Genomic DNA, 21265 nt, shown 5'->3' with positions numbered 1-21265 from the left:
GGATTGTGAGCCAGGCCTAGAGAAAGGAGGTTCTAGGTTCAAATCTGGCCTCAGACGCTTCCCAGCTGTGTGACCCTGGGCAAGTCACTTAACCCCCATTGCCTAGCCCTTACCGCTCTTCTGCCTTAGAACCAATACAGTGTATTGACTCCAAGATGGAAGGTAAGGGTTTAAAAAAAGAAAAGAAAAAAAATAGGGTGTGAAATGAAAAACTGTTAGTGAAAGCCTGCCTGTTCTCTTATATTTTCATCAAATATTAGACACATATGCACACACACACACACACACACACACACACATACTCATGCCCTCTGTCTCCAAGACAATATGTAAAATTATGTGTCTTAGATACATGCATTAGCAAGATCCTAGCAAAAGGATGAAGCAGTGGTATGCTTATCATTTGTAGTTTCCTTGGGGTAATACATGTACCAACTAGCTTTTGTGTTATAATAGCCAATGCTCTACTCTCTTGGGGCCCATTATTTTTTTTTCCTTGAAATTAAACCGTACATTAGAAAGGTTGGTTGCATAGTTCATCATGATCACCGTCATCGTCATCACTTCTGTTCTTCTAGCACTTTAAGGTTTACAGAACATTTTTACACTAGCTTGTAAGAATTGGAGTATCAGTACATTTTTATGCCCATGTGTCCCCTGTCACATTTATCCTCAGATATCATGTGCTTGATTATTAGAGCTGGAAGGGACCTCGGAGATAATATAATCTGATCTCTTCATTTTCTAGAGAGTGAAACTGGGGCCCAGAGAGAGGGAGGTAACTTGGACTAGGTTGTACAGATAGCAATTACCAGTGGAAGTCCTTCCAGGGGAAGTGACTTGCTCAAGGTCATTTTTGGGAACTGATTTGAGGAGTAAAGCAAGAGACTGATCAGTGACGGAGAGGACTTTCTCCCATACATTTTTCACTTGACTTTTGCTCAACAAAGATTTCCTAACCATCTACTTTGTGCCCAGCACTGTTCTAGGGGATATAGAGGATTCCAAGACACATATGACAGTCTTCCAGTAACTCATAGTCTTGCAAGAAAGATAAAACAGGGAAATCAAGGTGAATGTGGTGTCCCTGAGGAGAAATTCTACTCGAGCATCACCAGGGTGTAGAGGAAGGAGAGGTCATTTCTAGTTGGAGAATCAAGGAAGGCTTCATGGAAGATGTGAAATTTGAAAGGAACTTTTTGAAAGATGGGTTGGATTTTGATGCACAGAAATGATGGAGACAAGAGGAGGAATAAATGGTATTAACAAAGGCCTGAAGCTTGGAAAGCTGTTTGAAGAGGAAGGAGTAGTCCCTTACAGGACTGAGTGGTTCAGTGGATCTTGGAGGTTTTTTATGCCAAACTCTTCACTACCTAGAGTGTCTCCAGTCTCAGTGCAGTTTGAAGCTATTAAAGCTTTTGAGTGCTTAAAGATCGGAATCCACTTAACTGAACTCTACCCTTGGTGCAATTGTAAGCTAATAAAACTTATAACTACACCAAGACTTTTGGAACACTATATAGATGAGTAAATTGAGGGCTAGGAAAATTTCATGATTGCTGAATCATACAGATAGTGTGTAGTGGACCCAGGATTCCAACCTAGGTCTTCGAACTTCAGATCCAGTGATCTTGGCTCTACCCTACCCAGCACTCAGGAATACAAGGGTGATGCTACCATATTTAGCATGGGCAAAATTGGGCTCAAAGTGGGATATTACATCCTAGAGATGCTCTTTAGTATATCCAATTCCAATCAACTTGCTAAATATTTATTCTGTGCTCAGTGAAAGAAACTGTTAGTAACCTTTGGGTGATTGGCAGGCATTACTGTGCTCTCTTTTCCCAGTGGTTGTATGATAGGGGGGTCATATCCATATTTCCCTGAGAAGCCACTTTGAATTTGGGGGCTATGAAAGATGAAGAGCTATTGTTAAAAGTCATTGAAGGGGGTGGTGGTGTCAGGTAAGGGGAGACCTTGGTAATGATACTTGGCAGGGAGATCAGTCACCACAGCCCTATGAACTTGGAGAATCCCTGGTATAGGTAAGCTGCTTAAATTCACATAAGTAGTAGAGTCAATACCTAACTCACAATCCTTAAGTTTCAAGCCTGATCATGGGCCTATTAAGTGTGAGGTTGAGGGGGCAGCTGGGTGCCTCAGTGAATTGAGAGCCGGACCTAGAGACGGGAGGTCCCGGGTTCCAATCTGGCTTCAGACACTTCCCAGCTGTGTGACCCTGGGCAAGTCACTTAATCCCCATTGTGAATCAATATTGGTTTTTTTAAATAAGGTTTTTTAAAAATGAAGTTTATGCTAGAACTTTGTTGAAGGGAGAGGAAGAATGTAATTTTTTCATCTTTAGATGTACAGATTGAGTCTACATTGCCAAGTCTGCTACTTCCTTTTTTGTCTAGCGTTGGGCAAATAATTTAATTTCTTTGGATCTTAGCAAAAGTGTTTGGCCAAGTCAGATGATCTCTAAGCTCTCTTTTAATTCCAAGCCCTACGATCCTGTGAAGCAGAAGCCTGGGAGGGACTTTGCTTCAGGTTTGCAGGAAGGTCAGGGTATTGAATGGAAAAGGCTTTTCAGACTAATCTCCACAAGGAACTGCGCTTTGGGTTGACATTGAGCCTGTAATGATTCTTGGGATCTGATAACTCCACCAGTTCTGAACACACATTAACTCAGCTTCATTGCCTAACCCCCATTGGTCTGTGTTGCCTAAAGGATAACAGGACAGATTGATCAGATGCTCTTCTGAAATTTAGGTAAGCCACATGATTGCAACATTTGAAAAGAAAATGTGACTCCTCCAGTGTGCTATGTCCAGGAGAAGAAGGAAACATGTTTTTATTAAGCACCTACTATATGTCATAGACTGTGCTAAATGCTTTACAGATACAATCACATTTGATTCTCCAGTGAGAACAACCCTGTGCAGTAGGTGCTGTTATTATCTCCCCTTTACAGCTGAGGAAATGGAAGCAGACTGAAGTTAAGTGACTTGACCAGAGTTATGCAACTGGGAAGTATTTGATACTGGATTTGAACTCATGACCCTAGAGCCAGCACGCTATCCACTGCTACCTCTCAATAAGGCCATATTTAATGCTGGGAAAAATAGACTAGGTTTTCTAGTCCAACACCCTTATATTTCAGATAAGCAAGCTAGGGCCCAGGGGTGAGGTGACTGACTCGTGGTTATACAGCTAGTAAGTAGCAGAGCTAGGTCCTCTGGACCTCTACGACCTCTAGGAACTCAGGCCCTCTGATTCGAATTCCTCCCTCCCTTTTTCTGCTATATCACATTATCTCCTCATTTCCCTTCTGAGTACTTCCTCTTTCAGATGTTCCTTAACCTGCCCTTTAACAATCAGCTCTAGATTTCTGCCAGCACTTGAAGACAAGTTCACTAGCTTGTGGTTTACAGACTTAATCTTTTCTCCCTTTTGAAAACTATTTTGATGTTGGCCTTTCTCCAGTCCTGTGGCACCTTTCTTACTCTTCACGAACTTTCAAAGATCAAAGACAGTGGCTTGGCAATAACAAGGCCCAGTTCTTTCACTGTTTGCTAAATGTTATCTTGGGCCCCATCTCCCCAAAGATATTGGGTATTGTGAAGATCAAATTAACTCTCCCCTGCCCATTTTTAGATTTAATCACCAAAAGCATATATACCCCACTCACACCTGAGTCGGGGAGGTCTGTGACCTGCATGTGTGATAGTGGGTGATGAATCAGAATCGATTGACTGCTTCCTGGGCAACCCTAAGCAAAAGCTTTAGCTGTAATTGGTACATGTCAAATGAAGGAAGGCACAGGAAGTGATGAAAAGAAATGGTCTTTAAAAATGCCAAGAAGCTTGCTGTGAGGGCTCTCTTCTCTCTTCTGTCTTCGACCTAACTTTGAAGGAGCTTAGGCTGGAGATCTCAGACTGCTTTTCTTTGGACTGACACATGGTGAGTGAAAGGCTGACTCCCTTTCCTGGATTTTCTGAAGGGACTATCCTCAGGAGAGACCTATTCTCTTGAGAGAGGCTCCCTGCATCCCCAGGGCCTTCGATCAAGGTTGAGGCCCCTCTGGCTAAGGACTAATTATCCCTGCCTGGGTTGAGTAAAATACTTATCTAGCTGAGGCTAGATATCTTACCCCATCCTCTCTCTGATTTTCTTACTTTCACTCTTTCTATATTGTGTAAATAAATTGTTAAAATAAATCTCTTTGGAATTAATTAAATTCCTGGCGACTCTATTCTTAAATAATCCAGCCCAACCTTTTATAAAAACCCCTCACATTTCTACCCCTTACAGCACCGGCTCCCTCTTAGCAGCTTTGATGGTATCCTTTCCAGTTTAAAGATCATTTTCATTGACAGAGAAAGCAGAAACAAATTAAGAGTCTAAAGGTGATTGTGTTGCCTATTGCCATTATGTTGTCTGTATTGAGCAAACAGTCTGGTTATTTCTTTGAGACAAGGGTGTAATGTAGTAAATAGTACACTGGATCCCCCCCCCCCAACCCAGATACTTAATATCTAAGGGATCCTGGACATGTCACTTCTCTCAGCCTCAGTTTACCCATCAGTAAAGTGGGGATAATATTAACTCTTGGCTTTTAGAGTTGTAGCAAGGAGTAAATGAGATAATGTATGTAGGGTTTTTATAAATTGTAAAGTGCTATATTTGTTGTTGTTGAGTCATTTTAGTTGTCCTGACTCTTTGTGGCCCCAGTTGGGGTTTTCTTGGCAAAGATACTGGAGTGGTTTGCCATTTCCTTCTCGAGCTCATTTTACTACAGATGAGGAATCAGAGACAAACAGGGTGAAATGACTTGCCCAGGGTCACACAGCTAGTGTCTGAGGGCAGATTTGAATTCACGAAGATGAGCCTTTTTGACTCCAGCCCAGCATCCTATTCATTGTGCCACCTAGCTGCCCCTAAAGTGCTATAGAAATGTTAGCCATTCTTACTGTTATCCATTCTAGGTAAAAATGGAACAAATCCCAAACTCTTTTCGGCATCCATAGCATTCCTTTCCAACCTCTTTCTGAGCCTTAGCTCAGACACTTGTGAGTGATGGTTCTTCCTGGGCTTGGTCACATCCTTATTTCATTCTCCATCTGCCCTCAATTCCATCACATGAACATGTCTTTTTGAACCTAAGGCAAATCCGAACCCAAGATCTAAAACTGAGAAATGATTTCCTTAGGAAAATAGATGATTATTGTGATGGAGAAAAGAAACAGATGAGTTACAACAAAGATCTCTCCTGGCCATCTTGGCTTTCTTGTTTTCAAAACATTCTCCCAGAAGAGAGAGGGACATCCTCTATGCCACCCTGGGCATGTGGCAAGGCCCAAAGTGTGAGGTCCAGAGTGACTGGGCCGAGGTCACCCCAGGGTGTTGGTGGATGAGCCAGGACTGGATCTCAGGTTTCCTTGCCACCACTGCTGCCATAAATAAAGGAGTCCATCCTTACCGAATCCTTTGCAAAAATACAATGTGAATTTTCTACAGTGTGTTGCTAGTCTTGTCCTCTGACACACGAGCTCATTATGACTCCTTTCACCAATACTTTGCATCCTGTAAACTCAGACCTGCTTATGTTGTCATTCGATGTCTATGTCCTCTTAGGTTTGCTTAAGTATCTTTCTTGGAGGTGGGGAGTAGCTGGAGATGATGATAGAGTACAAGGCCAAAGGCCTCAATGGAACTTTCTAGAAAACAAAATACGTTTGATGTAAAAAAGAAAAGAAACTAGAGTGGCATTGGCTAACAGGGGCAGGAACAGCCTATTGTTCATTCTTTGGTTCTGCTTGGCCCAATAGCCTTCCATCTGGAGTGGTAGAGAGCATTAGAGGATACTAAGGGACCTGAGAAATCCAGTCCAACCCCTTTTTTCACCCATGAGGAAACTGAGGTCCACAAAGTTGAGTGAATTGTCCAAGGTGACCCAGCTGGGGGAGTGTCAGAGCTGGGCTTCAAATCCAGATCTCCTGACTCCAAAGGGCAAAAAACAAGTGAAAACCTCATTTCACCCTTCCCACAGGGTGAAGGAATACATTTTCCCACCCTCTCATGAACTCAAAGAGGGCTTCCCTCCAAGGGCTTGTGCTTGCCCACCCTTTCTCAGTGAGCTGTGTGAGAACTGGGTTTCTGGGTTTGCCTGAGGAACAGTGCCAGCTGACCAATCTGCCAGGGCTTAGCTGCTACCTGCCAGAATAGCAGTGTGGGTCTGCGAGAAAGAAGCCCGTGTGTGGATCCTGTCCCAAACAGGGCACAGGCCAGCTGGGGGACCAAATAGTGAGGTTCCCTTGGCCTTCACTAGATGGCAGCATTGCAGTGTCAATTAGCAAGAAAATCAGGAGGGGCAAAGAATAAGTCCAGTTGACAACTTTGAAAATCACTGAATCATAGATTTTGAGCTGTCAGGGACCTTAGAGAACTTAGTGCAACCTCTTCATTTTCTAGAAAAGGAAACTGAGGTCCAGAAGGGAGAGTGACTTGTCTAGAGTTCCATAGCAACTAAGTGGCAGGGCTAGGAATTGAACCCATGCCTTCTTATGCTAACTCCAGTGTTCTTTTCTGAGTTTTCATTCCCTCATTTAAGATAGTTAAAAGACATCCCATAATTTAGAGCTGGAAGAGATCTTTGGGTTTAACTGGGCCAAGCCCTGTGGTACTTGCTTATGGTCTCATAGCTGATAAAAGCATTTGAACCCACATCTTCTGTCATAAATCTGGAGTTCCTTCCCATATACCACAGCTTCCCAGGACCCAGGCTAGGCCCCTCTCCTGGTCCCCAACTCCCGGAATTTCTTATAGCATCTATAGTTAGGTCTTGGATTCCTTAAGCTTTGGGAAAGAGGAGAAGAGTCAGGGTGTTGGGGGACAGGGTTGAGTGATTTCACTGGGTGCCCTTCTATGGCGGCCTGAGGTTATGGCTAAGCTGTTGTTCTCCATCAGATCCGTGTACCCTGTGGTGCACTCTGAGGCATAAGGAGATGATGTGAACAGTGACTCAATCATCTGTTAAATGCTCCCTTTGGGCTGGGCTCTGTGCTAAAAGTCAAAGACCTTGCCCTCAAGAAGCTTACATCCTGTGGCTAGTGGCAATGATGATCGTAACAACAACAATAATAATATTGATAAGTGAGCAAAGCCCCGCGCAGAAATGGTCATTCAAAACCCATTGTGGTCAGTAGCCAAAAATAGAGACAGACATAGTACCGTGGGAGTTGAGAAAGAGAGAAGCCAAGATTGGCCTAGGGAAGGGATCCCAGAGGAGACAGCAGTTACCTGGCAGAAATTCTGTGAAAAGAAATGGCAGGCAGAAGAAATGGGGTAGTAACTAACTGCCAAAGGCAGGGAGGCAGGAAAACCTGCTGCAGAAATGGGGAACAGTAAACTGTCCATTTAGCTTGAGCTTAGAGGATGTGAAGGGGAAGAGGAGCCCAGTCTGAGGGCTCTGAGTGCTAGGCTAGAGTCTGGTCTTAAGTGGCTACATAGGCAGTAGGGAGCCATGAAAGACTTCAGAGCAGATCAATGACTGATGGGCCAGAAAGATAAATCTGTTGGCACACTCAGGATGATTCAGGGACAGAAGCTGAAGGAGCTAGTCCAGGTACGTAGACTATTATGGTAGTACAGAAAGAAAAAAAATAGTCCATTGAATATTAGCTTATTTCTAGATGAGAGACAGCACAGTGGATCCAGGGTGCAAAGCTGTGGCTTTAGGGAAGGGGGCAAGGGGAGGGGAGGAACTGGAAGATGGAGGCAAGGGTTGCCAAAGGAAAGCTTTCCTTACTTCCCAAACTCATCCACCCTACCTCCCTCCACCTTTGCTCCCAGACTCAAGGAAAACCTACTTTTTCATTCTATTTCCCTCCCTCTCAATTCCTTGAGCAAGACTAGCCCATTTCTCCTGTGAGTATGGATGCACTGATCATGAGACTTGCAGCCTGGCAGCGGGATGTGGGGAGTTGTTCAGGTCACAGAGTTTGGCTTTGGCCCTAAACCAAGTAAGGAATCTTCTGGGGGTAGGGAGGGGATGCAGCCTTCGAAGGGTGGGGGCCCCCGCTGCAACTGACTCTATTGAGTTGACCACAATGGCTATTCAATTTGGTTCAATTCAGCAAGTAATTATCAGTCTATTGTAGTATGGATAGGGACAATGCACTAAACACACCCTGTCTGCTGTTTCTAATATTGCTCCTTTTTTCAGCCTCTGAGCAGCCTGACTGGGCCCACGTCCAAATGTGAAAACAACAGTGGTCTGGAGGACTCCGATCCCCTCCTCAGTGTCCCAGGACAAACACTGTTGGCTCCTCCCAATTTTCTGGGGGCCTAAAGTGCCTTTGCTCTGGGGATGCTTCTGAAGATGCTTGCCTCCAACTGGAATTGGTAGAAATTCTATCTGGCCTCATGGGAAGGTGTCATCACTCTTCATGGCAAATTGGAGTTCAAGGCTTAGGCGCAGAAGTTATTGAGTCACAGAACAGTTACCTGGTCCAGTTGACTCACTTTGGACTAAGCTATGAAATGACCAAGAACCACAAACCATCAGAGCTGAACGAGGTCTTAGTTGTGTGGATTTTGTGGGATTCAGTGTTGGAAAGGGTCATGGGGTTACTTTGCTTACCCTTTCTTCTGAGGAGAAAACTGAGGCTCAGAGGGATTAAATAGCTTGCTCCAAATCACACAGCTAGTTAGGGTAGTGGCCCTGCCCCCCTGCCTCCAAACCTCGTCATCTTTCTACATAGACGGCTGCCTCAACTCTTAGCAAGGCAGACCAAGTGAAAAACCAGAGTACTCAAAGACCATCATCCCTCGTGTACCCAAAGATCAGGTTCTGTGGTCCATCTCTGCCCTGCCATTGGACATTTTACCATTCCTTTTAGTTCTGAGATTCTATTTTCTAAGGACCCTCCTAGCTCGAAAAATCTGTTCTCCATTGCCTTCCACGATGTATATACTCTCTTCTTGAAGGCCTTTTCTAATCAGGGGAATGCTGGTAAAAGTTCTACAACTGTCTCTCCAGAAAAAATGTGCTCTGTGACCCACTTTCCCTTTGTTTTGCATTATTTACGTTTTCTCCATTACTTTCTGGTCTGGACCATCAACAGAATAGTAATGTGTTTTGTGTGTGTGTGTGACGTGTGGTGTTGGCCAATTTCAGACGTGTAAGCTCACACTGGCTTAGGTTTGAGATGGCTCCAGCACACCCCTGCTGCCAGCACCAACCTTCATCTTTCTTAAGCCCCTTTTGGTTCGAATACTTGGGATTCTAAAGTTCTTCTTAACTCTGACATTCTGTGTTCCAAAGTTTCTTCAAGTTCAAATCATCTAAAGTCCTTTCCAGCTCTGCCATTGGATCTGTTACAGAGTTTAGGATTGGACTAGATCAAAGGGCCCCTCTGTGGCCACATCTCCAGGCTTTCCCATCACTGTCAGGGGTACCATCGGCCTTCCTATCACTCATGTCTCCAGGCTTCCTTCACTCCTCTTATTGAACTACTTGCCTAGCCTTCTGGGTTTTATCGCCATAATATTGCTCATGTTGTTCTCTTCTCACACAGCCTCTACTCTACTTCAGGCTTCTATCCCTTTCACCAGGCCTACGACAATACCTTTCTAATCAACCTCCCTGCCTCTAGGCTCTCCCTTCTGCAATCCATCCTCCAAACATCTACCAAATTGATGTTCCCAGTTCTAAAAAAGATCTCTAACTATGTCATTCTCTCACTCAAATATCTTACGGATTCCCCAGTGCTTTGAGGAAAAAATACAGACTCTGCAGCTTGACAGGTAAGGCTGTCCACAACTTGGCTATCATTTATTTAAGTGTCCAGGCTTCTTTCCCAGTCCTTCCTTTCTTATACTCTCTGTCCTAATCATATTAACCTGAAAGATGTTCCCGGTACATGAAATTATACTTCCCTCTTCCATAGCTTTATGCAGATGATGGGTCCCCCACATCTGGAACTCCTTTGTCCACTCCTTCTACAGCCCTCCTTAGGTAACCTACAGGAGGCTTTGCCAAGAGGCACTTAAGTGGCACAATGAATAGTGCAAATGCCTCAAATCAGGAAGACTCAAGTTTAAATTCTGCCTCAGATGCTTTCAGGCTGTGTGACCATGGGGAATTCACTTAACCTCTCTGTGACTTGGTTTCTCATCTATAAAATGGGGATAATAATAACATTTCCCTTGCAGGGTTGTTTCGAGGGAGATAATATTTGGAAGTTCTTAGCACAGTGTCTGGTATACTTCCCAATGTCTACCTTTTAATAGATGCTTGTTTCCTTTGTGAGCACCCTAGTTGATGCAATTCTCTCTCTTCTGAAATCACTTTGGCAATACTTAGTATGCATTTGACCACAGACATTTTTTAAAATCTCCCCAGTAGATCGTAAGCTTCTTGAGGACAAGGCCTTTTTCCCCCTTTGTATCTCCAGCATCCAGAACACTGCGTTACACAGGTTATCCAGTGAGAGAACCTATGGAAAGCATTTGGCCAGCCTTCAAGTGCTAGTTAGTATTATAACACATAGTAGGTACTTAAGAAATGCTTGGTTTTAATGGAACTGAAGTCAGGCAAAGCTATATTTTTGGTATTTCCTAGACCAGTGATGGTGAACTTTTTAGAGCTGGAGTGCTGGGCCCTGCCCCCACCCTACCCCTCAGACTGAGGGCTGTGCCTGCCCCTCCCCCTGACCATGTGCCATGTTCCTCCTCCCCACAAAGTGCCAGGTGTGCCCTGCCCCCCCCTTACCCCACACAACAGGATAGGAAGGAAACTCTCTTACTGGGCTGCTGGGCAGAGGGGTGGGAGATGTGAAAAAATGTCCTCAGGCATGGTGGAGAGGGAGAGGGGAGCAGCTCTGCCTGAGTCCTTCTGTCTTTCTAGTAACAAACTCTCAGTACCGGTGGAGGGGAGATGGCTGTGTGCCCCCAGAGAGCACTCTGTGTGCCATCTTTGGTACCCATGCCATAGGTTCGCCATCAATGTCCTATACCCTCCCATACTTTCTTGGGTTGACTTGGATCAGACATTGATTTTCTTGCACAGATCAGGCCAGGGATCAAGTACTGATAAAGGCTTCACTGGCTGCCTTTTCTGTTCTTCTCCATGTTCCCACAATCTTTCAGGCACACAGTGTCAGGATAATGCCCAGTGATTGACTTCTGATTCTAGCTCTGGCAGTGACTGTGTGACCAAATGATTTCCCTTCTTAAAATGGGCCTCAGTTTCCTATTCTGTAAAATGAAGGGGTGACTAAATAATTTCTTAGGCCACACTGTCCTCATGGTCTAGTCCTTCTTTCAATAAAAGATCTCACTGGATCATTTGGTGCATCCCTAGAATCCCTACTACTAGGGAGGCTGAGGCTGGTGGATCTCAGAGATCACTAGTTTTGATTCTGGCATTAATATGGATAGTCCCCTACAGCAGGGTTGGGGGAAGTTTGGAGGGGCACTGCACTAAGGGCTAAAGGGAAAGGGCTAAAAGAAAAAAAGGAAGAAAGTGTAAAAGGAAGAAGGGGAGAGAGAGAGAGAGAGAGAGAGAGAGAGAGAGAGAGAGAGAGAGAGAGAGAGAGAGAGAACCAACCATCTCATTTTATAAGGAAGAAACTGAGACCCAGAAAATTTTAGTGACTTGTCTATAGTCACATAGGTAGTGAGTAGTAAAGTCAGCATTGCAAATAAAACCTCCTTATGACATGTTGAAGACTCATTCCATGGCACAAACCCTGCCTTCCTCTAACATTCTTTGAGATCTCTACATTTCCTCTTATGCCACCTTGCTGATATATTGGACATGTTTATCATGTCTCCTTGTGGTAACAAGACAAGGGGAGGGGATCTGTTTCACCCCCCCCCATGTTAAGGGGGCCACCACAATGATTTTGAGTAGCATCAGTCTGCCACCTTCTACTGGACCTCTATTTCTTTGAGTCTTGGGAATACTATGGCTAGGGTGCTTAGTCAATAGTATTTCGAGTGTCCAATTTGCCAGTGTTTCTTAGTTCTTGCCAGGCCTTTTCAACTACTCTAATGGTCTCCAGACCCACAAAATCCCTGCTTTGCATTCCATTACTTTGCTATTACTAACCCTTCTCCTTTTCCCCCGTAATGGATGGTGGGTTGGACTTGGATAGAGTTGTTTTTATTATTGTTGTTGATATTATATCAGAACGGTCAGGCAGGCTGAATCAGAAACTGTGAAGCCAAGTAGCAGGACAAAGGCCAAGAAGCCTAGTCCTTAGGTCAAGGGCCCAATGCTGTATCAAGAGATCTTCTGGGGGTGGAATGCTAGGGACTATGATCAGAGAGTTAATGTGTCAGGCAGAGCTTGCTAGGGTCTATGGTGAGTCATTGGGTCGCTAGGTGGTGTAATGGTTAGAGTAGTCGGCTTGGAATCAAATCTGGTCTGAGACACTTACTAGCTATGCATCACTTACCCCTGCTTCTCTCAGTTTCCTCATCTGTGAAACAAGCTGGAGAAGGAAAAGGCAAACCGGTCCAATATCTTTGCCAAGAACTCCCTAAACAGGGTCATAAAGAGTTGGCCAAGAGTGAAAAGTGATTGAACAACAACAAAATCGTGAGTCATAGGCTTTCCAATACATCTGTGGAAATAGCTGCTCTGACAGCTACCCCAGGCCTTTTGCTCTCTTTGGAGCTAGACTCTCCCAAGTCTCCTACTCAGCTCTACTCGGATTGGTCAGCCTCACTGGATTTCAAGGGCCTTTGTCAGTCTTAGGCCAGCCTCCCTTACTGTCAGTGTTTTGCAACAGGGAGATAATCTGAATAAACAGCAAGCAATAGAGGAAGACCTGATTGCCTTGAGATGATCTCCCTTTTGTGTTCTATAGCAATTATTATTACACGGATCTGTGGCTCCATGGTACTTTGGAAGTGAACTATTATAGCTGCTTCATTTTTACAGATAAGGGAAACTGAGTTTTAGAGAAATGTATGACCTGCCTAAGGAAATCCTATGCTAATGAGTAGCAAAGCTGGTGTGCACAGTCCAAATTCTTTGGCTACAAACTCAGTCCATAACGGACTGGGCTCTTACAAAATGAGCACCCCTCCCCAACCCATTCCCAAATCCACTTGAACACATGTGATCATGTGAGTAAATAGGGTAATTGTTTAAACAGGCAGAAACGTGACCTCCTGGGTGTGGCTCTTCAAGGACTCTGAAGGCCCCTGCATTCACACACAGCCATATTGTTTCTGGTGCCTTGAATGTGAGGATTGTTTTATGTTGTTCCCAAGTAAATTTTGTGGAGACGAAACAAAATTAGCCACAAATTGAATGTGGTGAGTCAGCACAGGATCATGTGAATTTTATGAGAAAAACAGACCAGATGAGACTTTTTTTAAAGCTTGGGGAAGAGTAGCAATGAAATGTCTAAAGACACCTTACTTTGAGAACCGCTTAAAAGACAGATGAGAGACTGTGATATGATGGAGAACATTGGACGTCAGTCAGAAGACCTAGGTTTTAATACAAATGCTACCATCCACTAACTATAGGTCCTTGGCAGGGGTGTTCTGGCAAATGTTTAACAACCAGCTCTCTGGGAAAAAATGTGTCCAGAACAGACTTAAAAAAAAACCCTTCCCTTTCATCTTAGAATCAATACTATATATTGGTTTTAAGGCAGAAGAGCAGTAAGGGATAGGCAATGTGAGTTAAGTGACTTGCCCAGGGTCACACAGCTTGGAAGTCTTTGAGACCAGATTGGCACCTGGGACCTCCTATCCCTAAGCCTGGCTCTCAATCTACTGAGCCACCTCACTGCCGCCTCATCAGACTTTTAAGTTTAGTCTGCATTATCATTTTCATCATCACTTTCTTAACTCTAGACAATCAATAAAATAATAAAGTCCTGACATAGTGAATTTCTCCGGCATAAATGCTTACATTGAGATTTAACAACCAGTTGCCAGGGATGGTACTAGCTAGTATACCACAGGACCTCAAGCAAGTCATTGTTCTTCTCTGGCCTCTGGTTTCTCCTCTGAAAAATGCAAAGGGTGAGCCTAGACTCATCAATCACTTAATAAGGATCTCTTAAGCTTCCGCTATGTACCATGTGCTGTACTCAGGGATAGGGATACAAATTTAAAAGTGAGGCTTGCACCCTACTAGGGGATATAGAACATATATCTCAGAGGTCACTTTCAGCTTTGGGACCCAATGTGAAAACAAGCTGTTTACCAGTTGTGTGATTGTGGATAAAATCACTTTACTTCTAAGACTCTCATTTTGTAAAAATGGAATTGATCCACTTCTAGTGCCTCTCCCACAGCACTATTAGGAAGATCAAATGAGATAATGGTTTGGAAAACCCTTTGGAGCTGGCCAGTGCTCTAGAAATGGGAGCTTTGCTTAAACTCCTTAGGGCCTTGGTGGCAAACCTATGGCACATATTCCAGAGGAGAGGCACTCAGAGCCCTTTCTGTGAGCATGCATGCCATCACCCCAGCACAGAATTTGCCAGAGTTTGTTACTAGAAAGCCAGAGGAATACAGGGTTGGGCTGGCCCCTCTCTCTCTCTCCATGTGTGCCTGAGGACATTGCTAGCCCTTCTAAAAGGTTTGCCATCACTGTTTTAGGGTTTCACAACGTCCTGGCCTAAATATCTATATTATTACCCTGAAGAGACAAAGTGCAAAGCAGGTGCTAACGAGACTCTGAAAGACTGGCTAATCCAGAAATCATGTCAGAAATTGGGCCTATATTTACATTACTGAACTATTTTGTATGCTAGGAAGAGCTCTGGATTTGGAGTTTGAAGGCCTGGGTTTGAATGCAAACTCTGCTACTTAATTACTACCTGTGTACATGACTTTGGACAAATTCCTTCCCCTTCCTGGGGCTCAGTTTCCTCATCTGCAGAATGAGGACCTGTCAGATATGGCTCCTTGCAAGGGCTATATAAATATTATTGTTATTTTTATGGGCTGACCTACAATTGTCTCTGGGGCAGCTAGGTGGCACAGTGGATAGAGCATGGGGCCTGGAGTCAGGAAGACTTCTCTTACTGAGCTCAAATCTGGTTGCAGACACTAAATAGCTGTATGACCCAGGTAAAGTCACTTCACCCTGTTTGCTTCTGTTCCTCATCTGTAAAATGAGCTGTAGACAGACATAGCAAACCACTCTAGAATCTCTGTTAAGAAAGCCCCAAATGGGTCACAGGGTCAGACATGACTGAGAAAAGACTGAATAACAACATATTTGTCTCTAGGCTGCTGTTGCTCAGCTGTCCAGGCTCCCAGGTTATTTGCCTCCCCTCTCTAAGAAGCAGTAGAGATTCAACACTGAGGCAGACCTTTTTGGGGTCATACAGGCTGCTGAGAGGATACACTACATTTTTTATCTAATTCGATCCTTGCCCTGCCTTGTGACCTTGGTTTTGGATTCTGATTCTGTCTCAACAAATCTTATACTTAACTATACCTCAATTTGTAGTCGACTCCTTGTTTTTGTCACCTTTGCCTATGTATCTGATTTCAGTTTTGGACCCTGACTCCTTCCTTGCCTGGACCTTCAATTACTTGATCCTGGTACTGGTGCATGATGAGTCCCTCCCCATTCCCTTTCCTAGCTCCAAGTAACAGAGCTCCAAGCTCTGTTCCCTGAGGGGCAGTTTGGTGTCATGGAAAGAGAAATGGATTGAAAATGAGAAAAAGTCCAAGTTTGGGTCCTGGGAAAGTCACTTTTTCTCTCTAGACCTTGTTTTCTTTATCTGCAAAATGGGGACAAAATATTCCCATTGCCTACATTATAAAGCACAGGAAGTACTTTGTAAATCTTAAAGGACCCAAAGTGTGAAGTATTCTTGTTTTTCCTCTGATGCCTCACCATGGCCTGGATGTGATACTGGATTCTTGAAGCCTATGGCAAGTTCTTGTTTGATAATAGATTGGGTGTTTGTTGTCTAAGCATAAATAAGTTAGAAAAGGCTTATCATTAGACTGCCCATAGGGTGATGGGCTCTTTGACCATGAAGACTCTTGATTCACAGTAACTGTGACCCACATTAGTAAAAGGATATCTACACAGATGAAAGTAGATGATGATGACAAGGATGACTGCCACCTCAAACCCAGGCTCCACTTTTGCCCAATCACATTCCCCAATTCTGTTCTCCCCAAAGAATCTCTCCTAGTGACATGAGTTTTGTCTAGGGTGAGGGGTGTGGGGACAGAGGACTAATGTTATTAGCAAAACGTTCATATGACATACTTTAATCTGATGGTCCGATCTATATTATGGATGGGGCTCTCAAATGTACTCTGAGACAGTTGCATATCAAACATTCTGTTATCTCAGGAAGTTTTATCCTCATAGACTCAGCCCTTCTCCACCTATTCCACCCTAACCCTTAGCCAACAGGAGGGAACCCATAGTACATGAGATCAAGATGCCCAGAGGGAGAAACAAAGAATAGATCTAAGTTCCCTTGGACTTCTTCCCATAGGTTAGCAACATGGTGAGATAAAGAGGCATGGCCACTTTGGGGAAATTTCATGGAGTTCCAGGCATCATAGCTACTCTCCAAAGGCTTACCTGAATATGAGTTGCTTTCCACACCTCCTTAAATCTCACCCAAGGCTCCACAATAGTAGCCAGTCTGTTACCTGCCACTAACAGGCTTCAGTCTTTCTTCTTAAATCTCTCTACCATTCCTGGAAGCTCATGTGGGCAGTTAGTCATTGTGCTACCACTGGCCATGGTGCTGACACTTTGCCTTTTCTTCCCATCTTGACTAAGCCTCCTTGAAGGGACCTAGAAGAGTATCAATGCAGAATATGGATAGTCTCTCTCTGTCTCCCTTCAGATAATACTATGTTATGCCATATTTATTGTAATAAGAGTAATGACATCCCAGTTAATTAATAGAATAACAGAATTTGAGAGTTGGAAGGAATCTCAGTGGTCATCTAGGCCAACCCATACCCAAAAGGAATCTCCACTAACACCATACTTGACAAGTGGCTATCCAACTTCTGCTTGAAAACATTCAGGGAGGGGGAACCTTCTTAACAAAGGCAATTCTACTTTTGGATAGCTCTAATTATTAAGTAGTTTCTCCTGTTCGCAAACCTAAATTTATCTCTTTATAACTCCCGCCCATTGCTCTCAGTTCTACCTTTTAGGGCCAAATAGAACAAAAGGAATCCCTCTCCCATGTGACTGCCCTTCAAATACTTGAAGAGGGATCTCATGTCATCTTCCTTGGGAATTATCTTGCTCATTCTAAACATCTCCAGTTTTCTTCAGTCAATCATTGACCAACCAAATGCTTGGTCCTTCTTTTTTTTTGTGGGAGGGAAGGAGAGTTCTGAACCTATGATTACATCTATGTGGGGAATACTTTAGAATATAAACATCTTCTACTGATACATCTCAGCAACTTATCTGTAATTTATGGTCTTAGAGAATTTCTCGAGGTACTGAGAGGTTAAGAGACCACTCCATTATCACACAGCTAGTATGGGACAGAAGAAGGACCTGAACTACTCAATTGACAAGAATTTGAGTGCCTATTATGTGCCAGACACTGGGCTAGTCCCTGAGAATAAATACAAAGACAAAAGTACAACAGTATCTGCCCGCAAAGAGTTTACAATGGATTCAAAAGAGACAACATGTACATATGCAGATAAAAGAGATGAAAGTTGGATCTCTGATTTCAGAAAGCTAGGAAACTCATGAGGAAATATCCTCTCTCAATGCAAGTTAGCACCTTCTCTGCTTCTTAGAGTCCCACACTGTTGTCTAGAGCCTTGAGGAGAGGTGAAGTGATTTGTCGCAACTTACATAGTCAATATGTGCCAGAAGTGGTAATTAAACCTATCTCTTTCTTCCTTGCCCTGAGGCCAGCTCTCTAACCAATCCCAGATTGGCTATGCAAAGTAGATACCAAAAAGATGTAAGTAGGAATGTGTTAACTGTTACACCTTGATGTACCTTCTTACACCACTGAAACAAGATTTCCCTCTGTTTCTTTTTTTTAAATTAAATTAATTTATTTAGTAAATTTAGAACATTATTTCTTGGTTACAAGAATCATATTATTCCCCCCTCCAACCCTTCCCATAGCTGAAGCACAGTTCCACTGGGTATTGCATGTGTCCTTGATCAGAACCTATTTCCATGTTGTTGGTGTTCATTTAGAGTCTACATCCCCAGCCATATCCCACTCGACCCATGTATTCAAGCAGTTGTTTTTCTTCTGTGTTTCTACTCCCACAGTTTTTCCTCTGAATGTGGATAGTGGTTTTTCTTGTAGATCCCTCCGGGTGCTCAGGATCACTGCATTGCCACTAATGAGGAAGTCCATTATATTTGATTGTACCACAATGTATCAGTCTCTGTGTACAATGTTCTCCTGGCTCTGCTCCTCTCACTCTGCATCTATTCCTGGAGGTCATTCCAGTTCTCATGGAATTCCTCCAGTTTATTATTCCTTTGAGCACAATAGTATTCCATCACCAACATATACCACAATTTGTTCAGCCATTCCCCAACTGAAGAGCAGCCCCTCATTTTCCAATTTTTTGCCACCACAAAGAGCACACCTATGAATATTCTTATAAATGTATTTTTCCTTATTATCTCTTTGGGGGTACAAACCCACAAGTGCTATGGTTGAATCAAAGGGCAGACAGTCTTTTATCACCCTTTGGGCATAGTTCCAAATTGCCCTCCAGAATGGTTGGATCAATTCACAACTCCACTAGCAATGCATTAATGTCCCAACATTGCCACATCCCCTCCAGCATTCATTACTTTCCTTTGTTGTCATGTTGGCCAATCTGCTAGGTGTAAGGTGATACCTCAGAGTTGTTTTAATTTGCATCTCTCTGATTATAAGAGATTTAGAACACTTTTTCATGTGCTTATTAATAGTTTTGATTTCTTTAACTGAAAATTGCCTATTCATGTCCCTTGCCCATTTATCATTTGGAGAATGGCTTGATTTTTTGTACAATTGGTTTAACTCTTTAGAAATTTGAGTAATTAGACCTTTGTCAGAAGTTTTTGTTATGAAGATTGTTTCCCAATTTGTTACTTCCCCTCCAATTTTGGTTGCATTAATTTTGTTTGTACAAAACTTTTTTAATTTGATGTAATCAAAATTATTGATTTTACATTTTGTGATTATTTTCTAGCTGTTGCTTGGTTTTAAAGTCTTTCCTTTCCCAAAGATATGACAAGTATACTATTCTGTGTTCGCCTAATTTGCTTATAGTTTCCTTCTTTATATTCAAGTCATTCACCCCTTCTGAGTTTTTCTTGGTGTAGGGTGTGAGATGTTGATCCAAACCTAATCTCTCCCATACTGTCTTCCAATTTTCCCAGCAGTTTTTATCAAACAGTGGGTTTTGGTCCTAAGAGCTGGGATCTTTGGGCTTATTATAGACTGTCTTGCTGATGTCACTTACCCCAAGTCTATTCCACTGATCCTCTTTTCTATCTCTTAGCCAGTACCAAATTGTTTTGATGATCACTGCTTTATAGTATAGTTTGACATCTGGGACTGCAAGGTCTCCTTCCTTCGCATTTTTTTCATGATTTTCCTGGATATCCGTGATCTTTTGTTCTTCCAAATGAACTTTGTTATGGTTTTTTCTAATTCAGTAAAAATTTTTTTGATAGTTCAATGGGTATGGCACTAAATAATTAAATTAATTTGGGTAGGATTGTCATTTTTATTATGTTAGCTCGTCATACCCATGAGCAATCAATGTTTTTCCAATTGTTTAGATCTAGTTTTAATTGTGTGGAGAGTGTTTTGTAGTTGTGTCCATATAATTCCTGTGTTTGTCTCAGCAGATAGATTCCTAAGTATTTTATGTTGTCTACAGTGATTTTAAATGGAATTTCTCTTTCTAATTCTTGCTGCTGAGATGTGTTGGAGATATATAGAAATGCTGATGACTTACGTGGGTTTATTTTGTATCCTGAAACTTTGCTAAAATTGTTGATTATTTCGACTAGCTTTTTGGTTGATTCTCTGGGGTTCTTTAAGTAGACCATCAAATCATCTGCAAAGAGTGATAACTTGGTCTCCTCATTGCCTATTTTAATACTTCAATTTCTTTTTCTTCTCTAATTGCTACTGCTAGTGTTTCTAGTACAATGTCAAATAATAGAGGTGATAATGGGTATCCTTGTTTCCCTCCTGATCTTATTGGGAAGTCTTCTAGTTTATCCCTATTGCAGGTGATGTTTGCTAATGGTTTTAGATATATGCTGTTCCCTCTATTTCAATCCTTCCATTTGCCTCCTAACCTATCCTCCTGTAGGTTCTCTTCTTCCAAAGTGGCTCCAGGAGTGATTTTCTCTTCATTGTTAGGCTTTGATCTGATTGTGGTACATCTCATATTTCCCTCCATCTTCTTCCTCCCCATTTCCCTTTGATGTACTTTCATTCTGTAATCTAGTTCCATGGAACACAATGTCTTACTGGTAGGCAGGGTGTTGTGAGATTTAATCCATAATGATTTAGGTCTGTTTCTCCACTGTCATTTCCACTGCATTCCTCCTTTCACTCTTGCCCCTTCATGTACCATTAGAAAGAAATCTCTCACTGGACTCTCTGTTCTTGGTATCCTAGACCCTGGAGAGAGATAAAATTACTTTACCCCTTACACATAATTCATATTTTGGAGAGGCTTGAGAGGTTGTGAGGACTGGACAAACTGTCTATTCTTCCATTTGTTGGGCAAGTGACCCAGAAGTCTCTTGTAGCCAAGAGTGTGCTGGTGAATGTTTAATGATCAGCTAGTACAAAAGCAAGGCAATTGGACAGAGAGTGCCATGTACAAAGACCAGTAAGAAGGCTAGGTTGGTGTGAACACAGTGTTCATGAAGGGGAGTAATTGTGTAATAAGGCAGGGAAGTAGGATGTGCCTGATGGAGAAGAGACTTGAGGCCAAGAAGATCTATTGGTAGACTATTAAAGCATTATCAGTGGAAGCTGATGAGGTAATAAGGACCTAAACTAGGATGGTGGCTGGCAGTGGGAAGAGGGTATGGAAGAAAAGTTGTAGAGGTAGAAATGACAAGATCTGGCAGCTGTGACTGAATATATGTGGGCTGCTGAGTATAAGGATTTGAGGATGACCCTGAAGTTATAAACCCAAGTAAAATAATCCTTGCATTCACTGAACTTATATACATACAGATAGATAGGTCTGTACAAAACACTGACAAGGCAGATACAAA

General features: G+C 42.9%; 1 protein-coding gene across 1 annotated transcript in view; it reads left to right on the top strand.

The window, feature by feature from the left end:
* LPAR4 (lysophosphatidic acid receptor 4) overlaps window positions 1-21265 on the top strand; it is a 167142-nt gene that overhangs the window by 8618 nt on the left and 137259 nt on the right. The window lies entirely within an intron of this gene.

This window comes from Monodelphis domestica, chromosome X (genome assembly GCF_027887165.1).
Source record: "Monodelphis domestica isolate mMonDom1 chromosome X, mMonDom1.pri, whole genome shotgun sequence".
Taxonomy (NCBI): domain Eukaryota; kingdom Metazoa; phylum Chordata; class Mammalia; order Didelphimorphia; family Didelphidae; genus Monodelphis; species Monodelphis domestica.
The sequence above is the reverse complement of the archived record's forward strand: the minus strand, read 5'-3'. Positions and strand labels throughout refer to the sequence as shown.